At 45.7% G+C, this 21,204-nt stretch overlaps 1 protein-coding gene and 1 pseudogene across 1 annotated transcript in view; one reads left to right on the top strand and one right to left on the bottom strand.

The window, feature by feature from the left end:
- The window catches only part of LOC126424968 (uncharacterized), a 175,045-nt gene that overhangs the window by 16,230 nt on the left and 137,611 nt on the right, over positions 1 to 21,204 (bottom strand). The gene's annotated exons all lie outside the window — the stretch shown is intronic.
- LOC126425587 (5S ribosomal RNA) lies at positions 6,113 to 6,230 on the top strand (annotated as a pseudogene).

The following is a 21,204-nucleotide window of genomic DNA, read 5'->3' as shown; positions in this document are numbered from 1 at the left end:
AACCTAAGGACATCACACACATCCATGCCCGAGGCAGGATTCGAACCTGCGACCCGTCTCCAGCCGTCCTGATTTAGGTTTTCCGTGATTTCCCTAAATCGTTTCAGGCAAATGCCGGGATGGTTCCTTTGAAAGGGCACGGCCGATTTCCTTCCCCATCCTTCCCTAACCCGAGCTTGCGCTCCGTCTCTAATGACCTCGTTGTCGACGGGACGTTAAACACCACTAACCTAACCGAACCTGCGACCGCAGCAGCAGCGCGGTTCCGAACTGAAGTATCTTATTCACCTCAAACGTTTAGGATATTACGGAACCGAATACAAAATGTAATGACGAATAAAAAGGTTATTTTCTTCCCACCGATGTTCCACTTCCTCATATTTTTATACCTTATCGTAGTACAACACGGAAAAAAAAAATTACTACTTCACACAATCAAAAAGTTTTATGGAACATGTTATCGCAAATACGGGACAAACTTCACAAAACAGACGTCTTACATTTTGATGCATGTATTTTTTTCCCCTAACCAAATATTTTATTTAAAACTTCAATAAAATCTACTAATTATCACAATAATAATTAGAAAACAATTTCAAAACTACACCAACAGCATTTGTAACTGAAGAAATTACGAAAACTTTCTCTGACGGAATCGAGATTGGAGTACATTTTACATTACGTTATAAAAATTTGATAAAACGTACATAGTTCTTACCGTTTTAAAATACAAAAATCTTTTCCTGTTGCGACTCGTTATTTTTATTTGCTTAATGGAACTTGCAAAAGTCACATTTTTGCTATATATCCCATTCTAACCTGCACTTTCGCAATGTTTTGACATATAAAGCGCGCGAATTCAGCACCAGGCACAACTGCTTGCTTTTAACGAAAAGGAAAATGCGAGATTAGTACTTACAAGTTCTGCGCGACTTCTTCACCACGTAGCAGTATAGGAAAGACATTGCTTCTTGTATCACTTGCCGCAACAAAGCGAAAACAGTCATAGGAGACTTCTCTTCCCTCACAATAATGTCACAAGTCACCACGACGCAATGAACATTCGCCTTCAGAGCGAAGACCATATATGGAGTCTCACAGATATTCCACTTCTCTTAGCGAGAGGGCAAATCAAGGATCTTCGACTCTCCTTGGGCCAGGTACACGAACTGCGCTGCGCAGTGTAATGTCGGTGTTCTGCAACTGTTCGTTGCTTCACGAAGAAAGTGAGTAATTCGTTTTAAATGACTATATGCTTGAGTAAGTTTGTAGTATGCAACTCCAGATGTAAGTACTATGTGTTATGGTTTTTTCTAGTATCTAAAACTGCCTGACCGTTATTAAACATATGTTAACATGTTTTTGGAATCTTGGTGGTGTTTTAATGTCTTGTCTCATCGAAAACAGATTTCACGAAGAAACTAAGGCATTTGTGGCGTGATATGGATTTAAAATGCACTTCCAAGTGGAAACTTTCTTTAAAAACTTATCATAGTCTGCAAAAATTACAATCGCTCTTGAACTATTAAATGTTGGGTAGTACTGGCGCCTCATTTGGCCTCGGGATTAATGAGACAATTTGAATCACTCGTTTAATGCAAGCAGTTGTGGGAAACAATACGTAGAAATAGAGAACGTAGAGAGATATGTTCCCGCAGCATCTATCGTAACAGCCTCCGAAATTTCGACATTGGACTTCGGATTCATCTTGTAGATATACACTCGCCGGAAAAGCTTGAAATCCATTCGCATTTGTAAGTTAAGCATATTGTATTCACAAGTTTGCATTTTAAGATAGTGTAAAAGCCTGTGTTTCACGAAAAAGGTACAAGATATGTTTATAACATCTCTCTATGGCAGGCCTACACCACCTTCTTCGGTGTATGGGGACTGCATAGCGGCTTCTAGACTAGAGATAATTGGCATCTATCAGCCAAAGGAGAAGCATAAATACAGGTTAATTCTTATAGTGCAGTAGAAGCAGCAACAGCTACTGTTGCTAACACTTTCTTACGAACAAAGTTTTCATCTTCAGTCGGCTGTTCACTTTTAAGATTGTATATACCTTATGCAGTGCTTACGGTGTAGGCTAATCTTTCGTTGAGGCGAAAAAACGAAACATCGCATGGACTTCGCATGATATATGTAATTTTAAACATGAACAGCACTCAGTGGATGCCCCTTCGTTTCGAAATCGGTGTGTCCAATTTTTTTCTTAATAAAGAATATGAATAGTGCATGGTTACAGATTTTACGGTACTTTATTATAAGCTGTTATCACACACTCATTTCAATTTTTACACAACAGTAAAAACATAAACATTGTTCTCAGCTATGTGAATGGCTCGAAGACTTAGTAAGTAATAGAACCCAGTACGTCGTCCTGGGTGGTGAGTTTTCATCGTGGCCGAAGATCTGGAGGGCCCCAGCAAAGTGTGAGAGGACCGCTCTTGGTCTGTCTACATTTAAACGCCCTGACTAATAGGATGGGCAGCAATTTGCGTCTGCTCGCTGATGATGCTGTAGTGTGCGGGAAAGTCTCTCACGGAATGAATGTAGGAGGGTACAGCGTGACTTGGACAGAATTTCTATTTAGTGTGGTGAATAGCAGCTCGCCATCAAACGTCTAATGTTCGAATACCAACGCGTCGATTAAATATGTAGGCGTAACGTTGCAAAGCGACATAAAATGTAATGAGCACATGAGGAGGTGGGTAGTAGGGAAGGGAAAGTTTAAGGGAAACGTGGATCGTTTATAAAGGAGAGCGCCTACAGAACACTTCTGCGATCTGTTTTGAGCTCTGCGCGAGTGTTTGGGATTCCCAGTAGGTAGGATTAAAAGAAGATAGGTAGGTTCACTCAGCACACGAATATCACGGAAATGCTTCGTCAACTCAAGTGATCCAGTCCCCGTAGGGAAGAAGACGTACTTTCCGCGATAAAAGATTGGCAAATCTTGGAGAACCGGCATTATACGACGGACTGCTGAAGGATCTTACTGCCACCGACATACATCTCGCGTTGTGTCGCGAAGACAATTTAACCGAAGCATGTAGGGGGGACGTCCATTATTTACGTGAGGTGTTATCTTCCAAATTTGGATCCCGCCGCCCCCCCCCCCACTTGGTGAGATCCCCTAACCCCCCCCCCTACCTCACCCTTTCGTCCCCCTCACGTGACCTTTACGCCCTAGTCGGGTAAAAATGAATTAATTCTTTTAAACATTGATTAAACACTTCAATAAAACCAAGTTTTATTTGTAAAATGTATTAAACAATGTTTTCAATACGCGATTAAAAAAAACTTTAAGCACGCCAAAACGTAGTTGGGGTTGTTTGGGAGAAGAGACCAAACAGCGAGGTCATCGGTCTCATCAGATTAGGGAATGACGGGGAAGGAAGTCGACCGTGCCCTATCAAAGGAACCATCTCTGCATTTGCTTGGAGCGATTTAGGGAAATCACGGAAAACCTAAATCAAGATGGCCGGACGCGGGTTTGAACCGTCGTCCTCCCGAATGCGAGTCCAGTGTGCTAACCACTGCGCCATCTCGGCCGGTTAAAAAAAAAAAAAAAAAACAAAAACAAAAAAAAAAAAAACACGATGAACAGTCGCACAGAGACAGACGGACAGAGAGACTGCATGCAAATAATATTAACCATTTTGACGGACTCCTAAAAAAATTAACGTTGTATTGGTATTTTATGTACGTCATATTTCAGTGAACGTTTGCTCTCTTTAAACCGTATGATTATGTTGCTTATCAGTCTCACGATTTATATGATAACTAAGAGAATTCTTGTCTGTGAACTTACGCGTAGTTTCCTTCCACAAACGATTAACTTCTTGTTCCTAGTTGTGTTTCCACTTCTCGGCCCGTCGCTTAACATACGCACTGTAAAAGTTCTGATACAAATTCGTGTTGGACACAATAACATCAGCTTTGTATGCGTATCACTGACTCGCAGTGATTTCCACAGACGTGGCAGAGAACTTCCCAAATGAAGCACAACACCTGTGCGGCATTTGTTTCAAATCGGGAAATCACGACCGGACACGTGTAAAGCATCCGGGTTCTGTTCAGAGGAGCCGCAGCGGTTGGTAGGAACTTTAATATTGTCTACGGGCGAGATTAATTATGCAAGAAATGTTATTCGCCATAATAATGTATGTTCTCTGAACTAAAATGTTTACGTGAGATTTTCTTTGTCCTCTCCCCTTTCAAAGAGATTTGGTGACATTTTCCCGGACCCCCCGCCCCCACCTCCATTTTGAGCTGACGTTCTTAAAAGACGTCCGCTAAACAATCATTTTTCCATAGCTCCATTTGCGAGTGTAACAGGAAAGCGAGTGACTGGCAGTGGTACAAGGTACCCACCACCACGCACTTCACGGTGGCTTGTGGAGCGTGTATGCAGGTGTTCGGAGTCACAAAAGCGGTGTTGGGTGCAGGGCTGGCCGCTTCCGGCTGCGCGGCGCGCGTTGCGAATGCGCGAAGGGCTGGCGGACGCTTTCCATTGGCGCTTTCTCGCTGCGGTGTGTGGCGGGGCGTGTTTTATTCAGAGCCGGCGGCCAGCGCCCTCGTGAGGAGCATGCGCTAAAACCCTGCCGTGCGCAACTGCCCGCGCCTGTAACCCGCGGTTGGCAGCACTGTCCCGGGCCTCATCTAGCACTCAATCTTAAGCTTAGACAGCAGATATAGAGTACATAGACTGCCCCCCTCCCTCCCCTATCTCTGCCGTGTCGGGGATTGAAAGCAACCTCTGTCACGCAACGGAGAGTAAAGTGTCTCCTTTGTAGCTGAAATCAAGCACAGTTGACCGACTTGTATTGGTATTATACATGTAGTAGTACCAGTAAAATTACCCCAAATTCTTCGAAATTCTAAATATTAATGCGATTAGTCATTGTTTACTAAAATGTGTAAAACGAAGAGTGTAGAAAATACATCTTTGAATATTTTTTCTTTTTGTATTAAAAAAATAAAAACAATGTTCGGAATGTGCCCATATGTACCAATTAACTTGCGATGCGAACGTAAAATGACTTATTCTACGTCATTACAATCGATCATGAAACATGTAATTAATTTTGGCAAGGTTAAACTAATAACCAGCTTCAGAAAATTATACTGACAGATTCTTATTTATTTATTTATTTCTTACAAATGACAGTTACAGTTCTTCCGTGAATTCCGCTGCGCTGTGGCAGATTTGGTTCACTGCTTCCACAGGTGTAGAAGACAATTGCCAGATTTGGAAGGAACATTATTTTTATGGCTACTTCTGAAGAAAACACGTGAAACTTCTTTTACGGTATTATAGTAATTGACAACTGTTTCTATCTATGATGTTCAGTTTTTATACAAAATAATCGTTTTGTTTTTTCTTCTACTTAATCCAGTGCAACCCTATTGAAATTTCGCGAGCAGATTACGTCGCAACGTGAAACGCCTTTGTTTTAATGATGTCCACTTCATATCCTGTATCATTTCTCTCTCCCCTATTTCGCGATAATACGAAACGTGCTGCCCTTTTTTGAACTTTCACGATTTACTCCGTTAATTCTGTCTGGTAAGGATCCCACACCACGCACCAATACTGTAAAAGAGGACGGACAAGGGTAGTGTAGAAAGTCTCTTTAGTAGATCTGTTGACGCCACATTGGACGAGTTGCGTGTTGGTGAAACGATAATGACAGTAGGTCACCCCCAAGCGGAGATAATCTCCAGTGCGGGCCCTGCTTGGCATTCAGAAGAGCTCACTACTCACCGAAGGGCGTGGACTTTGATGCTCTAATGATAAGATAATAATCTCTCTTTTCAGTGTGTGTAGTGCACGATGTTACCTTCCCGGCTATTCAAAGCAAGCTGTCACATTTAAGTCCTTTCAAGATGTTGTTGAATATTTGTCTAACTTTCAGTGCTTCATTGTAGATAACTGCATCACTCCGGGCAAATACTTTGAGATGATGTCTTGGCACTTAAATGTGTATTAGACATTAGCATATTTCTCCTTTTTCGGAAATGTTTTCCTTGTAGTTCTCAGTCTGCATTTTATGTGCTCCCCACTTCGACCATCGTGAGTTATTTTGCTGCGCAAATATCGAAACTCGACAACGGCCTCGCCGCCGTGGTAACACCGGTTCCCGTCAGATCACCGAAGTTAAGCGCTGTCGGGCTTGGCTAGCAGTCGGATGGGTGACCGTCCGGTCTGCCGAGCGCTGTCGGCAAGCGGGGTGACTCAGCCCTTGTGAGGCAAACTGGGGAGCTACTCGACTGAGAAGCAGCGGCGCCTGTCTCGTAAACTGGCATACGGCCGGGAGAGCGATGTGCTTACCACTTGCCCCTCCATATCCCCACCCAGTGTCGGCTAAGGGCTGAGGATGACACGACGGCCGGTCGGTACCTTTAGACCTTAAAGGCCTGTTCGGACGGCATTTGTTTTTTAAGTATCGAAAATCATCTACTGCTTTTAGTGTGTCATCGCGTAACGCAATTCCTTCATAACTGCATTATTGTTTTAGTTTCGTTGATGTTCACGTTATAACCTATTTTTTCAGACTCTATCCGTTGCACTTAACTGATCTCTCAAGCTGTTCGTTATACTGAATACCCTGGCACACTTCCTGTTGTTCTGAAGAAAGACTATTCGGTGATATACGACACCTTAACTTTTGTATCAAGTGGAACTTCCACAGTCGAAAGAAGCCTCTTCGTTGATGGTATCTGCCAGCGATGCGGCAATTACAGACATTTTGATTTAGGTTACCCACGGTTGTCCTAAATGCCGGAATGATTTCTCTGGGAAGGGCGAGATCGCTTTCCTTCCGCGTTCAGTCTCTAACCACTTAGTCGTCGACGGGACGTTAGAGCCTTTTTGAATCGTGTCAGCGTGTGTCCGCTCGTGAAGAGGAGCTTCCACCGTGGAGCCAGCGCCCGTGAGGTCCTACCAGCCTGCCCCCCCCCCCCCCCACATACACACACACACACACACGGCCGACTTCCTGCCATTATTCTGCGGCGACAGCGCGACTTCCGCGATGCGGGTCACATGGCCCTGTGCCTGCACGCAGCAGAAGGCAGCGCCCCTCCGTAATCACACACCTGCGCCGCCCCCACCCTCACCTAAATGCCCCCTGCCCTTCCGGCCGCTTTGATCCCGCCGCTCTGTTCTTTTGGAGGTTCTTAACACCTGCTCAAAAGCATCTAGCTGTAAGGAGGACCTAAACTGTGACTTCGCGATAACGGTGATGTCTGAGAGTGCGAATTTCGCTAACAGGTATGTTTAGTTGTGATTTGTGCTCTCCCCCCCCTCCCCCCCCCCCCCCACACACATACACATTCCACCAACTTTAAAATGTTCCTTGTGTTGTACATCACCCTCGCTGTTACGCTGTGATCAGTAACAACCTAACAGGTATTGGCAGGTATATTTGTTAACTGATATTTATGGCCATAAGAACTGTGTATGTGTGTGTGTGTGTGTGTGTGTGTGTGTGTGTGTGTGAGAGAGAGAGAGAGAGTGCGTGCGTGCGGCAAACGGAAGTGGTATGTTCTCTGCTGTAAAGCCGACTAATCGTCAGAACCTAAGGTTAGCGTTACCAGTAAACCAGGTGACAAAAAGTTTCCCGATATGATGATGTTAATATTTGCAAATACAGAATTGTTACTGAGTTATTACCTGATAAACAAAAGTTGCGTAGAGAGAAAATTTCATCCCAACTAAAAGTCTGTAGCACAGTTCACACTTGTTTGTTGTTTGACTTCAAATGATGATGTGATGAGACAAGTGTGAAAAATTAGTGTGGAGTTGAGGATCATAACATAAACTTCGACACAGTGTAGTAGGACTTTATCTGTAATATGGATTCTAACAGCTTTGTTATTTTTACAGCTGTATCAACTACATTTTCAGTCACTCGACATAGAGATAAGGAAGGATATCATTAACAGCAGAACGGGAGACTTTCACACTGTTCCTTTAGACTGCCTTCGCGAGAAAAACACTAGAATGTGGTATTGCTCCCTCGCGTGAAATTTTGGTTGTGGTGAACTGATCTATAGCGTAGCCCGAGGTTTAGGTTAGGTTTGAAAGTGATAATTCGGTTGTGCGTTGGCGGAACCAACGAATATGGATGCGAAGTAAAGGTTTTAGTAACACATTAGTCTGTAGCGTAGCATAATGTTTACGTTCGTGTCATATTTAAGGCACCTCTCGTCATGCGAAGTAAATTCAGAAAACCTATATTTCATTTTGAACGAGTCTCCGGTGAGTATTTTGATGTATGTTATTTACGTATATCGTACATTGACCACAAAAAATGGAAGGAACCCCGCTGAATAACTATTAGCAAAGAAAGGTTTGCTTCAATGAATGTGAATGAGCTTAAGTGAGAGTGTTTATTACAAACGTACCGGAAATATAAGCCGTTGCACACTGCGAATAACACTGTAATTAATCGGTGATTGTAGAAAAGTTAAATAATCCTCGTGGGTTTCCACACGCAGTTCCCACTGTGATTAGTCGCTCCAATGGTTGTCCGTGCACATGCAGGAGACAATCGTGAAGATTCAAGATGTAAGTTGATGTCCTGAGACACAGGCTTCCTAGAACAAGGTACGAACGTCGCTGAACAGATGCCACAGGACACTGAATGTTACAATGCTGCTTTCAGTTGTTACTTGTCACTTTTGGCTGTCACTGAAATGATAGCGAGGTACCGGTAACTTATTACGAAAACTGTGACTTCTGAATCGCTTGTGGTTTGTAACAGGTACGTGACTCATAGCCGACCCCCTGCTGAGCGCGGACTGGCAGTACGTAGCGTTCGGTGGCCACAGAAAGTCATGAAGCTTTTTAGCTCATTATAAGGCAATGCAAACCATCGATGCCGATTTCGATTTCGTTGTCTACCAAACATCGATGGCCGATAATAATCGACCACAAAACACGTGTTGCAAATAATTGATTTATAGAATGGCGTAAAAAGCAACAAATAAATATATCTAGTATTAGTTACTATTGGTTATCTGTCTTGAGCTTTTTGCAGTTTTTAATTAAGGAGAATTACGACAGACGCGTTTCGCTTTTATTTATAAACTCACACGGTTATTCTGAAAATTGGATACATACGTTTTGTGAATTTCTGGTTCTTTTAGGTTAAAAACATTGTTTAAAAAGTTGTTATGCAAGTTACTTACGGTTTTTACATTCTGCTTCTTGCCTCGTTGCTAGCAGCGCTTGACATCGACAGACTTCGGGCTGTTGTTGTGCAGAGTGACAAACACACACACCTTCAATTCAGTTCACGAAAGTGATGGCACTTTTTGCCATTCTGCATTACGTAGAACAAGTGCATAAGTAAATCGAAGTTTTTCGATGTCAACCGCTGCTAGCAAGAAGCAGAATATAATCACCGTTAGTAACTTGCACAACAACTTCATAAACAAAACGCTGTTCTTAACCTAAGAGAATCAGAATTGCACAAAACGTATGTATGCAATTTGCAGAATAACCACGGAAGATGCTTTATAAATGAAAGCGAAACGTGTCTGCTGTAATTCTCTTTAATTAAATTGCAGTAAGCTCAAGACGGATAATGAGTAGCAATTGATCTTCACAGCAGCTGCGAAAGATGGCCATGCAAACAAACATCAAACAACACTGCCGGCCGCTGTGGCCGAGCGGTCCTAAGCGCTTCAGTCCGGAACCGTGCGGCTGCCACGGTCGCAGTTTCGAATCCTGCCTCGGGCATGGATGTGTGTTTTGTCCTTACGTTAGTTAGGTTTAAATAGTTCTAAGTCTAGGGGACTGATGACCTCAGATGTTAAGTTCCATAGTGCTCAGAGCCATTTTTTAATGAACACTACGCTTCCCACAAATTTTTGTATTCACGCTGGCCAATAACATTTTGACGGAAGTTTCCCCTTTAGTGCTCGCAGTATTGACAGAGAGCATATCTTACTTTTGAGAACAGTCTTTCAGAAGCTGACGTTGGGGCAATACACGCCAAATATTTAAATGCATAACTTTTTGGCGAAACAGTGTGGAACGGGCAACCGACAATCACTTTGTTGTTCTGGTCCAGATATATAGATACAGAAGCTCTAGAAAGGCTTCTATCACGTTGAGACAATCAGCTTGATCGGGAGGGGGGGGGGGTGAGATTACAGCCTCATTCGAAGCCTCATTACTGTGCATCCCTATCGCTGCAGTACACCAGCGCCTCCGCCACATGGCGACGACGTCTAGCAGCACCAGCGCCTGGGTCTATAGCTGACGCCTGCGGCCAGTGAGACAGTGAACAGAAGGCGATCACCAGACGCAGACAAAGTAACCGCGGCCGGACTCGGTGAAGCGCCAAGCGCGCGCTGTACTGGCAGCGGCACGTAACGTGTTTATATACCTGACGCCTTCCGGGCAACACGGGGGCCTATCTGCTTTGTGCGCTCGCGGCGAGGACTCAGCAGGCCAGGCGAACACGCTGGGACTCATCTAGGGATTGGTCCGCTGGACACTCGACGAGAGCGCTGAGCGCCAGCCAGGCTACAGCTGCTGTTACGCAGCAGAGCGGTGAGAAAGCCAAGAAATTAGCATGTCGCTAGAATTGTGCTCGGGAGCCCGTAGACAGAGATTTTACTTGCTAAACTCTCTGCCACTCCTGTCAGCTGACAGGACGCGAAAATTTCGGCAGATCATTCAAATCGAAAGGGGCACAATTTCTTCCTCTTTTAAGTGCGAAATCAACTACATTGAGAGGCTCGATCGGTCCTCATTGTTGGCCGAGCTTATTAATAAATACTGAAAAACCGTTACAAATGGCTGCCGTTGCAAGGAACGGCAAGGTTTACGTGGCCGACAAGCGAACTGTTAAACTGGGAAAATGGAGAGGGAAGCGTGTTAAAGTAACTTCATTGAACCGCTATGTAAGATCCACAACAGTATATGAACGCTGGCCGAGCGGTTCTAGGCGCTTCAGTCTGGAACCGCGCGACCGCTACTGTCGCAGATTCCAATCCTGCCTCGGGCATGGGTGTGTGTGCTGTCCTTAGGTTAGTTAGGCTCAAGTAGTTCTAATTTCTAAGGGACTGATGACCTCAGACGTTAAGTCCCATAGTGCTCAGAGTCATTTGAATATATGATCGCAAGTATTTGGTTTAATCAGTGAGAAGTTTGACTCGTATAATCGTCTTCAGATTGATCACAGTCCTGTATCTTTTGTTTACCTCGAGAACACAGAGCAATCTGAAGATGACCACTGCGATGGAAGTCGGTCATTGAATAAAAGAAATACTCGGGAGCAGAGACTGTTCTGGTATTTACATATTGTCAAACTTTACATCGTCGTTATCTTCAAAGAGACAGTGTGACCCCTTATTATTTGAACCTCCTTCGTTTGACCGATTCTGTAGTAGTGTTCCCTGTGGGAAGTAGCTTCTTTGTTTTAACTTCAACAAATAATTGGACTTGTATTGTATTGTATTGGCAGTGGTAACACCGGTTCCCGTGAGATCACCGGAGTTAAGCGCTGTCGGGCCTGGCCGGCACTTGGATGGGTGACCATCCAGCCGCCATGCGCTGTTGCCATTTTTCGGTGTGCACTCACCCTCGTGATGCCGATTGAGGAGCTACTCGACCGAATAGTAGCGACTCCGGTCAAGAAAACCATCATAACGACTGGGAGAGCGGTGTGCTGACCACACGCCCCTCCTATCCGTATCCTAGACTGAGGATGGCAGGCGGTCGGATGGTCCCGATGGGCCACTTGTGGACTGAAGACGGAGTGCTAGTGCTTTTATTGTATTATATTGTATTGTATGTTAGCCGGTGACCTAGAAACGACGGAGAGGCTCCGTCCCCGTCGCAGCCGCAGTGGTCCACAACCCCAGGACGACTACCGCAGTCCACTTCACCCCTCCGGCGCCCCACACCGAACGCAGGGTTATTGTGCGGTTCGGTCCTCGGTGGACCCCTCCCCCCCCCCCCCCCCCCGGACTGCGTGTAGAGTAATGGTGGTGTACGCGTACGTGGAGAACTTGTTTGCGCAGCAATCGCCGACATAGTGCAGCTGAGTAGAGATGGGGGATCCGCTCCTGAACTAATTCATAGAGTTGAATCTTTCAAAGGAGTGAACAATCAGTGATTCAGAAAAAAAGAACAGTAGCTCCAAACGTTTCCCACAGCAGAGAGAGAGAGAGAGAGAGAGAGAGAGAGAGAGAGAGAGAGAGAGAGTCGGAGCAGACCAGTGGGGCCTCTGGTGGTCAAAGCACACTGCACGCCACACAACACAGCCAGCGCCGGCCTCTACCCTGCTTCTGCCTTGGCTGCCTGCATTGTGCAGTGCCCCCATTGGATTTTGTGTTTCACATATGCCGTGCCGTCTCTGTGCTTCCTCTGCCGCGTGCAGTGTCTGGCGCACCTTAACTTTAGCATAGCACTCCGTCGGCGATCGTTTCAGTTGCACGTCCTGCCCTCTGGGCAGTTGATGCGAGCAACAGGACAGAGAGCCTCCTAGCGGAGAACATAAGAACTACTTGCAACAACCTGCTCGCAAGAGAACGGACGATTTGTCTCCGTGCGGGTGAATGGTGGCAGTTCACCGCTCCCCCCACCCTCGGAACTCGCCCGCTCAACGCTCACCCCACTTTCTCGACTCTGGCCAGAGCGTTGAGCAAAGCAACTCAGGTGTCACTCTGGGCTCTGCGGTCTTAGCTCACGCAGTAATACGGCTCGCGGCTCGACCAGCTTGACTCAGCGTCTCTGCATCGGAGTTCGTCTATACTGGATATTGTTCTTCGTACTAATACCGATGTGTATATTACATAATTATGTTATGTGTACATCTTTTATTTTATTTTTATTTGTTTAAACTGATCAGATGAGGTTCCTGACGACTTCTCTTACTACAGGATTTTTTTATTATGGACACTCGAATTTACGCTTTAATTACGAGTGAACCGATAAATGTATCGCAAAATGTGATACACCAATATTTTCCTTGTTTTATTCTGCGTAAGGCTATATGCAGCACTTTGGTCTTGCAGTCAAATTTATATATTTTTTTCTTATTGTAGTACGGATTTTGCGATTTTAGGCGTTTTCGGAAGGAAATGTTCACTTTAAAAATATATGGCTTGCGATGTATTTGTACGAGGTTAATGAAATTTTAATACATTATAGCCAAATATATTGTTAATGTAAATCTCAAGTTACAACATTTTCCGATCACCCAAAACACGATAGTGCAAAATAAATCAATAATCAAAAACTTTGTCACATCGTGGAAATTTCAATAAAAAATACAAAATTCTTACTCATTATCTGTGTTACTTCAAAATAGGATCAAATAAGATCAAAATACAGGTATAGTACTGGAATAAACCAAGTTTAAAGGGCAATGTGCCTTCCATTTATTTTCTGTTGTGAATGAGTGGTGAGTCATGAAAAAGAGCTAGTGCATTTCAGGGAGTGAACAGTTCTGATCCGATCTCTGAAAAGAACAGTTTTGCCCATCTCTACAGCTGAGGCGGAATAAGGGGAACCAGCCCGCATTCGCCGAGGCAGATGGAAAACCGCCTAGGAACCATCCACCGACTAGCCGGCTCTCCGGACCTCGACACAAGTCCGCCGGGCGGATTCGTGCCGGGGACCAGGCGCTCCTTCCCACACCGGAAAGTCGTGCGTTAGACCGCTCGGCTAACCGGTCGGGCTGACTGGACTTAATACAGTATCTTTGAAAATGACTGGAAAGAAAATAGTACCAATTGACAAAGAAGTCATACAATAGCTCGTCAGGTTTTTTTAATACTCTGGACGCTTTACGACGATTCGACAGAAAGAAAAGGGAAGTACTGTAACAGTGTATTAAAATTGGACTATAGTGCGTTTGGTGAACTAAACAGGGTTTTAAAAAAATGTCCAACGTGACTGAAAATGGAAGCTTAGAACCGGTGTAAGCAATGTTTATTACCACTTTTGATTTATCGTGGCAACGCAAGTACCTTTAATGCGAAAATCATTCAAAATTGCAGGGTTCGTCGGCAAGCAATGGGTTCAAATGGCTCTGAGCACTATGCGACTTAACTTCTGAGGTCATGAGTCGCCTAGAACTCAGAACTAATTAAACCTAACTAACCTAAGGACATCACACGCATCCATGTCCGAGGCAGGATTCTAACCTGCGACCGTAGCGGTCGCTCGGTTCCAGACTGTAGCGCCTAGAACCGCACGGCCACGCAAGCAATGGGGAAATAAATGTTGAGACTCAATAGGGTAAACAGAAGAAAACAAAAAAAATGAATGGAAAGACAATTATTATGACGTTACTGCAGGCGGGCGGTATATATATATCAGTAGGTGGACTAAGGAAGATCTCTACTAGATTCCAAGAGATAAGAGAAATCCTAGGCGGAAGCGTGACATAAAAAACTGTAAAGGCAAGTAGCTGAAGACCGAACGTGCCCGAGCTCTACACTTAGCAGTAGATCGAATTGTTGCAGTGTGTGGTGGTGCTGACCATTCTGCAGCAGCTATCCTAAACATTACTGATGCAGTACCTTCAAGTGTGCTGAGAATTCGGTGAAAGATATCCTCGCTCATTGCGTTGGATGAGAAGTGGTAAAAAATCTGCGCGGGTACCTTTTAGGGAATGGGCATATTCGTTTCGAGAGATGTGGCAGCTCTACGAGAAACTGACGGTGGTGGCGAAACGTCGTGGACCCGGAGCTGCCGCTGTATCGACGGGCGTCGGTATCGCGATACACGATGACGTGAGGGCGGGAGCCTACAAAATGTAGCAACCTTAGGGCAAACTTGAGGAGTGTACACACACGGCTGTCAGAAGGGTCGGCCCTTGAGGGCGCCCTACACGGGGCGCCCTACGGCTGCCGGCATCAAAGATTGACGAGAAAGCGCGCTGGATGCCGACCGTAAAGGAGGCGGAAACGGCCGCTGCGGGTTCGCTTCAGGTAGAGAGGGAGGGAGCGAGAGAGAGAGAGAGAGAGGAGAAGGAACAGAGAAGGGTGGCGGTACCGCCTGTGCCCTGCTGCGGTCTGTGTCGTATCTGCTACTGGCGTGTGGCGGCCATCTACAACGTCGAGACTGCCCGTCGATAGATGCGGGGACGTGTTCCCCACACAAAAACATTACAAAACGCCCTTATCAACACGGCTCCGAAAATCCTTGGTTATCGAGTGACGCAGGCAATCACCTGTAGTGACCATTAAGCGGCGCAGCTCAGACTTTCATTTTCTCTTACGCGCTTCTTTACATATGGTCATGACATTTGTTTTTAGATTCTCTGATTATATCTTTTTTTTTCGGATTCAGCGTCCGGGGGTGCGATAATTCGTTATCTTGCTGGTCCTCATTTCCTTTCCACGACGCTGCTGCCATTTAAAGGTTTGATGAGACTCACAAATCTTTTAGTCCAGTCAACGAGGAAAATTATGGGGAAAAAATTCCTCTGCACGGTTTTCCCGATCGCCAGATTCAAATGAAGTGGATTTCTGCGTACGGGGACGTTTAAAATCCTCGGTGTGTTCTACTCCTGCACCAAATGTCGATCTCCTCAGCCAGCGTATCCAGAACGGATTTGATCAAATCAGACGCGCTTCAGCAGTCCTCGAGATAGTATCGCAGAGTATGCAGCCACAGGCGATGCCTGGAATTAGCAGCAGCTCATTTCGAGCGTTGTTAAAAATGTATCGCATGTAAAACTGCCAATAAATTTATGTAACGAAGCATTTTCGGACACAAGCACATATTGGCTTTTTGTAATGTTTATGGTCGTCAGTTTATAAACACCTTGTATACGTGGTTTGCAAGGAACCTGTTGGTGGTATGAATGCTGGCGATTCTACATAAATTTACCGCAGGAAATTCGAATCAATTCACAGGAGTGGAGGCTTCTTAAGGATGCGTCGACAAGACAGAAATAATTGCAGTTCACGCGGGGGCATTTAAACAGGTTATTATTCTCGCTCTTCGTACTTCACAGTTGCAAACAGCTAGCAGAAAATTACTGCAAGACAGAAAAAAAAGTCTGGCGGTTTTCGCAACGGACAGTCCCTACACCAGAAACCTTGCCGCGTTTCATGTGTTCCATCTGGTGAAGAGTAGAGGGTGTAATATTGTGAGTGGTTGCTTAAAAAATGTCGTGGGTGGAGATCTTGACGGGTCACTGCGTCGTACGAGTGGTGGTGATGGGTTTCTCCTTTCGGGCCATGTGAAAGTCCGAATAATCACCACCACTCCACCCAAATCCCTTTCACTGTTCACTAAACTCCCCTGCACGATCAAAACGATGGTGATTGCATGCGTGGATTCTGGCTCTCAGACTGATGGCTCCGTGTTCTTTGATACCACTGTCAATGCAGCCGTTTATCTTCAAATTTTCGAGCACTCGTACTTTCAGTCAACATGAAAGGCGGACCCGCTTTTTCCAGCAAGATGAAGGAACGTGCCTGACTCTTCGCCGACCGCTATCGGGTATTCGAGGCAGAACCCACCGTAGGCGAAGGTCTAGCCTGTTCGTGCTTTTTTATCTGCAGGGTCATTAACACTAAAAGTGCACTACAATTACCAAGCAACGGTAGACAAACTGAGCGAAAACATAAAATGGAGTGGTTAAAACATTTCATTCTACAGCCCTGAGTTTGAATGTGATTTCACGAGCGTAAAATTCCATAGACCGCATGGCGACCACTTTCAACATACGTTGTAAATGTGAAAGGTATTTCCGATCTCAAACAAAATGTTTTCTACGACGCGCATTCTCAGTATTACGTATACCCTCCAACGTCAATGTAAGCCTTCAACCAAAGGAAAGCAAAATTTGGGTTTGACGTCCCGAGTGCCCATGAGAGAGAGAGAGAGAGAGAGAGAGAGAGAGAGAACAAGGAAGGAGGAAGGTGCACGCTGGTAAATGAGAGCGGTTCTAAATTTGAACCAATCTGTAGAAGGAACTTGTGTCGCGACCTGCGGTCGTAACTGGGCGCGCGATGCAGTAGGGGAGAGGCTGCGCCGCGCCATCAGATCCCCTTCCCCAATATTTAGCACCGCTGGGGATTTTATGGTCGCAGGGCCGCCCGTACTGCTGCCGGTACTTCCCCGCCGCCACAGCTAGCGGTGATGAAGGGCTGCCAACACAACAGCGCTATCTCCCCTAGCCGCGGCCCCCCTTCCCTCGCACCGCTTGTTTGCACCGTCTCCGCGCTCTCCGTGTTCCTGTCCTCCCTGTCCTACCTCTCGCTGTTTTCTTCCTCGGTCGCTCCCCACTAGCCCTCTCACTTCTTTTAATGAACACATTAACCATCGATACATTACTCACACATGTACTCTACAAGCCACAGAGGGTTCATAGTGTAGTATTGCCCTTTCCAAATTATTTTTCAGTTTCAATTCCTCTCTGAAAAAGTGGATTGTCTTAAGCGAAGGAAAGGGATGAAGAAGCGCTCTTTTTTTAGTCAAGGATCAGTTTCTGATTGCTCATTCTATTCCTCTGCTTTTATGGACTGGACATTCATCATCGTTTACGGTTTTTACCAACCGGATAAGGCTAAAAGCTTTACCTAGCAACGCCAACCGTTAATCCGCCACATATAACAAGTCCCTATGCTACATGACATAACATTGTAAGTAAGCATCTTTTCATATGAAATTATAAATCGTAGTTATTGTATACGAATAGGGCCGTTGCTTTGTGGAGCGTATGTGATTCGCACCTTGTTTCCTTACCAGATGCATAATATTTTCTATTTTAAATCCATTCACTCAATACTTTGAAAATATCTTGGATAACTTCATTTCATCATTATAAAACTATTAATTTATAAAAATTTATGTACAGTTATACAACAGAAGATGCAACCCAAAACTAGCGAAACGAGTCGTGCCAGTCTGTTTTCGACTTCAATAAAGGCATCTACTACACTACTACTACTACTATTACTAGACTTTTGATGCAGTTCTACATTTTAAAACTTTTGCACCTGTACGTAAACATCTGCGTTATACGGTACGAATGGTCAATTTTGTTTAAAGATAAACGAGGCCAAGGCCAAGGCTAAGGGTGGTTAGTTTCTGCCTCGAAGCTGTGACCTCTCGGTTTCGAGGCACGTGGTTTACCGCTGGACCACAGCACTTGAGTTACGTTTAAATAAAAGACGTACATTGCGTACACTTACGTAGGGTTACTGTGTAAAATTACAGGGATGTGAGTCGGCACTTTTAACACGGTACATCGCTGGAATGAGCTAATGGTATGTGATAAATGGCTGTGATGGTGGAAGGTTGAATTATGTTCGAATAAATCTGTGGTCGCGGCACCCGATACGGAAGAACTTGAATTCCGGTACGTAGCGAGTGCGCACTTGCGCGTCGGTGCGTTGCGTCGAAGAGGAGTGGTGGGGAGGCGGGCACCGCGGCGCGAGGAGACGGATGGCGTAGCACTTAATTAAGCAGAGTGATCCGACGCTTGGCTTCCATTAGGCAAATGGCCGTAGGCAGGCAAGCTGCCGGCTGGCCAACTTAGGGAGTTTTATTGCCCGATAGTCACGCGAACCGCCGCCGGGGGCGCCACCACACACACACACACACACACACACACACACACACACACACACACGGGCCGGCGGGGCTTGATTACGGCAGTGACTGCCACAGAGCAAGCGACGGCTTCCGTTCCGCGGCCCGTGTAACACTGCCCACCGCCAGCGCGGGGAAGCGCACGGCGGGGTCAACGGCGGGTGGAGTGCGTGTGGGTCGTGGCAGAAGTCACTCGCGAATTAAAAGCAGAAAAGGCCTAGCCGCCTCCAGCCCGTCGGAGACCTTTAGGTAAGACGGTACATCGGCGGCTTGCGTGTTTGCTTCGCTACACATAGTAAGGTCACCTGCCAGAATACAGAGCGCCGTATAGCTGGTACAAGGCGGGCGCCGCGGCAGGGCCGGCACTACGTTGTGAAACAGCCTGTAGAAGCGCCTCGTGACGTAGCTGGGTTGGCAGAGTGGGGACTCGCTCGCTCGCTCTTCAGTTTACCGACAGACTATACCAGGCGATCGTCTGACCCTCCACTGCTGACGTAAGAGCGCCGTCACACGGTGCGAGACAGCTGACGTGGACGTGCACGCGGACGGGAAACCCTCCCTCCTCTCCCCCCCCCCCCCCCCCCCCGCCTCAAGCTTCGCACGGGACGTGCTGGTTAACGCGATTTGCGGCTGTAGCGCTCTCGACCAGCAGTGACATAAGTTTGTAAAACTTAACAAAATCGGGCAAACTCACTCCAGAAAGAGAGAAAGAGAGAGATAGGGAGAGAGAGAGAGAGAGAGAGAGAGAGAGAGAGAGAGAGAGAAATGGCTCTGAGCACTATGGGACTTAACACCATACGCGACTGGAACAGGAAAGGGAGGTAATGACAGTGGCACGTAAAGTGCCCTCCGCCACACACCGTTGGGTGGCTTGCGGAGTATAAATGTAGATGTAGATGTAGATCTGAGGTCATCAGTCCCCTAGAACTTAAAACTACTTAAACCTAACTAACCTAAGGACAGCACACACATCCATGCCCTAGGCAGGATTTGAACCTGCGACCGTAGCGGTCGTGTTGTTCCAAACTGAAGCGCCTATAACCGCTCGGCCACACCGAGAGAGAGAGAGAGAGAGAGAGAGAGAGAGAGAGAGAGAGAGAGAGAGCTTGCTGTAATATGGAATATTGCAGTAAATATTTCTGTTAATTTAAAATGGAAGTCCCACAACCTTTCAAAAAGCGCGAAGGTGAAAAGAAAAACTTTTTTTTATACAGCAAGACATGAACGAGCTGTTGTTGTGGTCTTCCGTCCTGAGACTGGTTTGATGCAGCTCTCCATGCCACTCTATCCTGTGCGAGCTTCTTTCTCCCAGTACTTACTGCAACCTACATCCTTCTCAATCTGCTTAGTGTATTCATCTCTTCGTCTCCCTCTACGATTTTTACTCTCCACTCTGCTCTTCAATACTAAATTGGTGATCCCTTGATGCCTCAGAACATGTCCTACCAACCGATCCCTTCTTGTAGTCAAGTTGTGCCACAAACTCCTCCCCAATTCTATTCAATACCTCCTCGTTAGTTGCGTGATCTACCCATCTAATCTTCAGCATTCTTCTGCAACACGATTTGCAGCGCCTGTCCTACCAACCGATCCCTTCTTGTAGTCAAGTTGTGCCACAAACTCCTCCCCAATTCTATTCAATAGCTCCCCGTTAGTTGCGTGATCTACCCATCTAATCTTCAGCATTCTTCTGCAGCACGATTTGCAGCGCCTGTGTTGTTCAGAAGTACGATGTAAAGTTCGCACGCATATGCGAAGGAACACTCCGTCGTGCTTCTGAACAACACAGGCGCTCCAAATCGTATTTACCCGCCGACACAGGGCAATCGACTTTAAAAATGTACAGCAATATGCATAATGGATGTACAAGCGCAGCTTCCAGACACATGTTGACAACTTACGGAAATTTGGGTCTGGTCGTGAGTCGTGCTATGAAACCCCAATGTTAAGCGACCGCTCGCATTAAGTGGATAATCCGTGTTCCAGTCCCGGTCCGGCTTAAATTTTCATTGTCGTTACATTACACAGCCGACAGTTTTGCAATTAGGAATACATTTCATGTAGCGGTACACGTTGTTTCGTAACTCAGCGCCTCTAACAACGAAGTTACGTTGAACTTCAACAACAAATGACCTTGTGTTTCATGTAACGATTTTCTGAAGCCTTTAAAGGCCGACATTTAATTATAACAAATTCTACAAATAACGAAGCGTTTTCGATTAATCTTCAATATGCTGTTGCCTTAAAACGGCCTACTTTCACAATACGCGAGTTATAAGACGAAAATAACACGAGAATTCTTCAACCACCTATATGAGGTTTCCCATCATCGTATTACGATAAATCGGAACAATGACAAGTTTTCGAGAGATCTTCAATGAGCAGCTGTTCAGAAACAAGGAAGGCCCAACAGCTGGGCTTCAATTGAAAGCGACAAACAGAATATCGCGTCTCTCAAGTTCTGCCTGCGACGTAGAGAGCACTCTTGCCTGTAATTGGTTCAACCTTTCTTAGCACGTTGCTGAAATATCGCAGAACGTATTTTGCACTTCGCGAGACTTAATGACATCTCGACGCGAAATAACAGGAAAGGCGAAGACGCAACTATCACTACAAAA

This window comes from Schistocerca serialis, chromosome 10, assembly GCF_023864345.2.
Source record: "Schistocerca serialis cubense isolate TAMUIC-IGC-003099 chromosome 10, iqSchSeri2.2, whole genome shotgun sequence".
In the NCBI taxonomy this organism is placed as follows: Eukaryota; Metazoa; Arthropoda; class Insecta; order Orthoptera; family Acrididae; genus Schistocerca; species Schistocerca serialis.
Note: the sequence above shows the minus strand (reverse complement) of the source record. Positions and strands in the feature narration are given on the sequence as shown.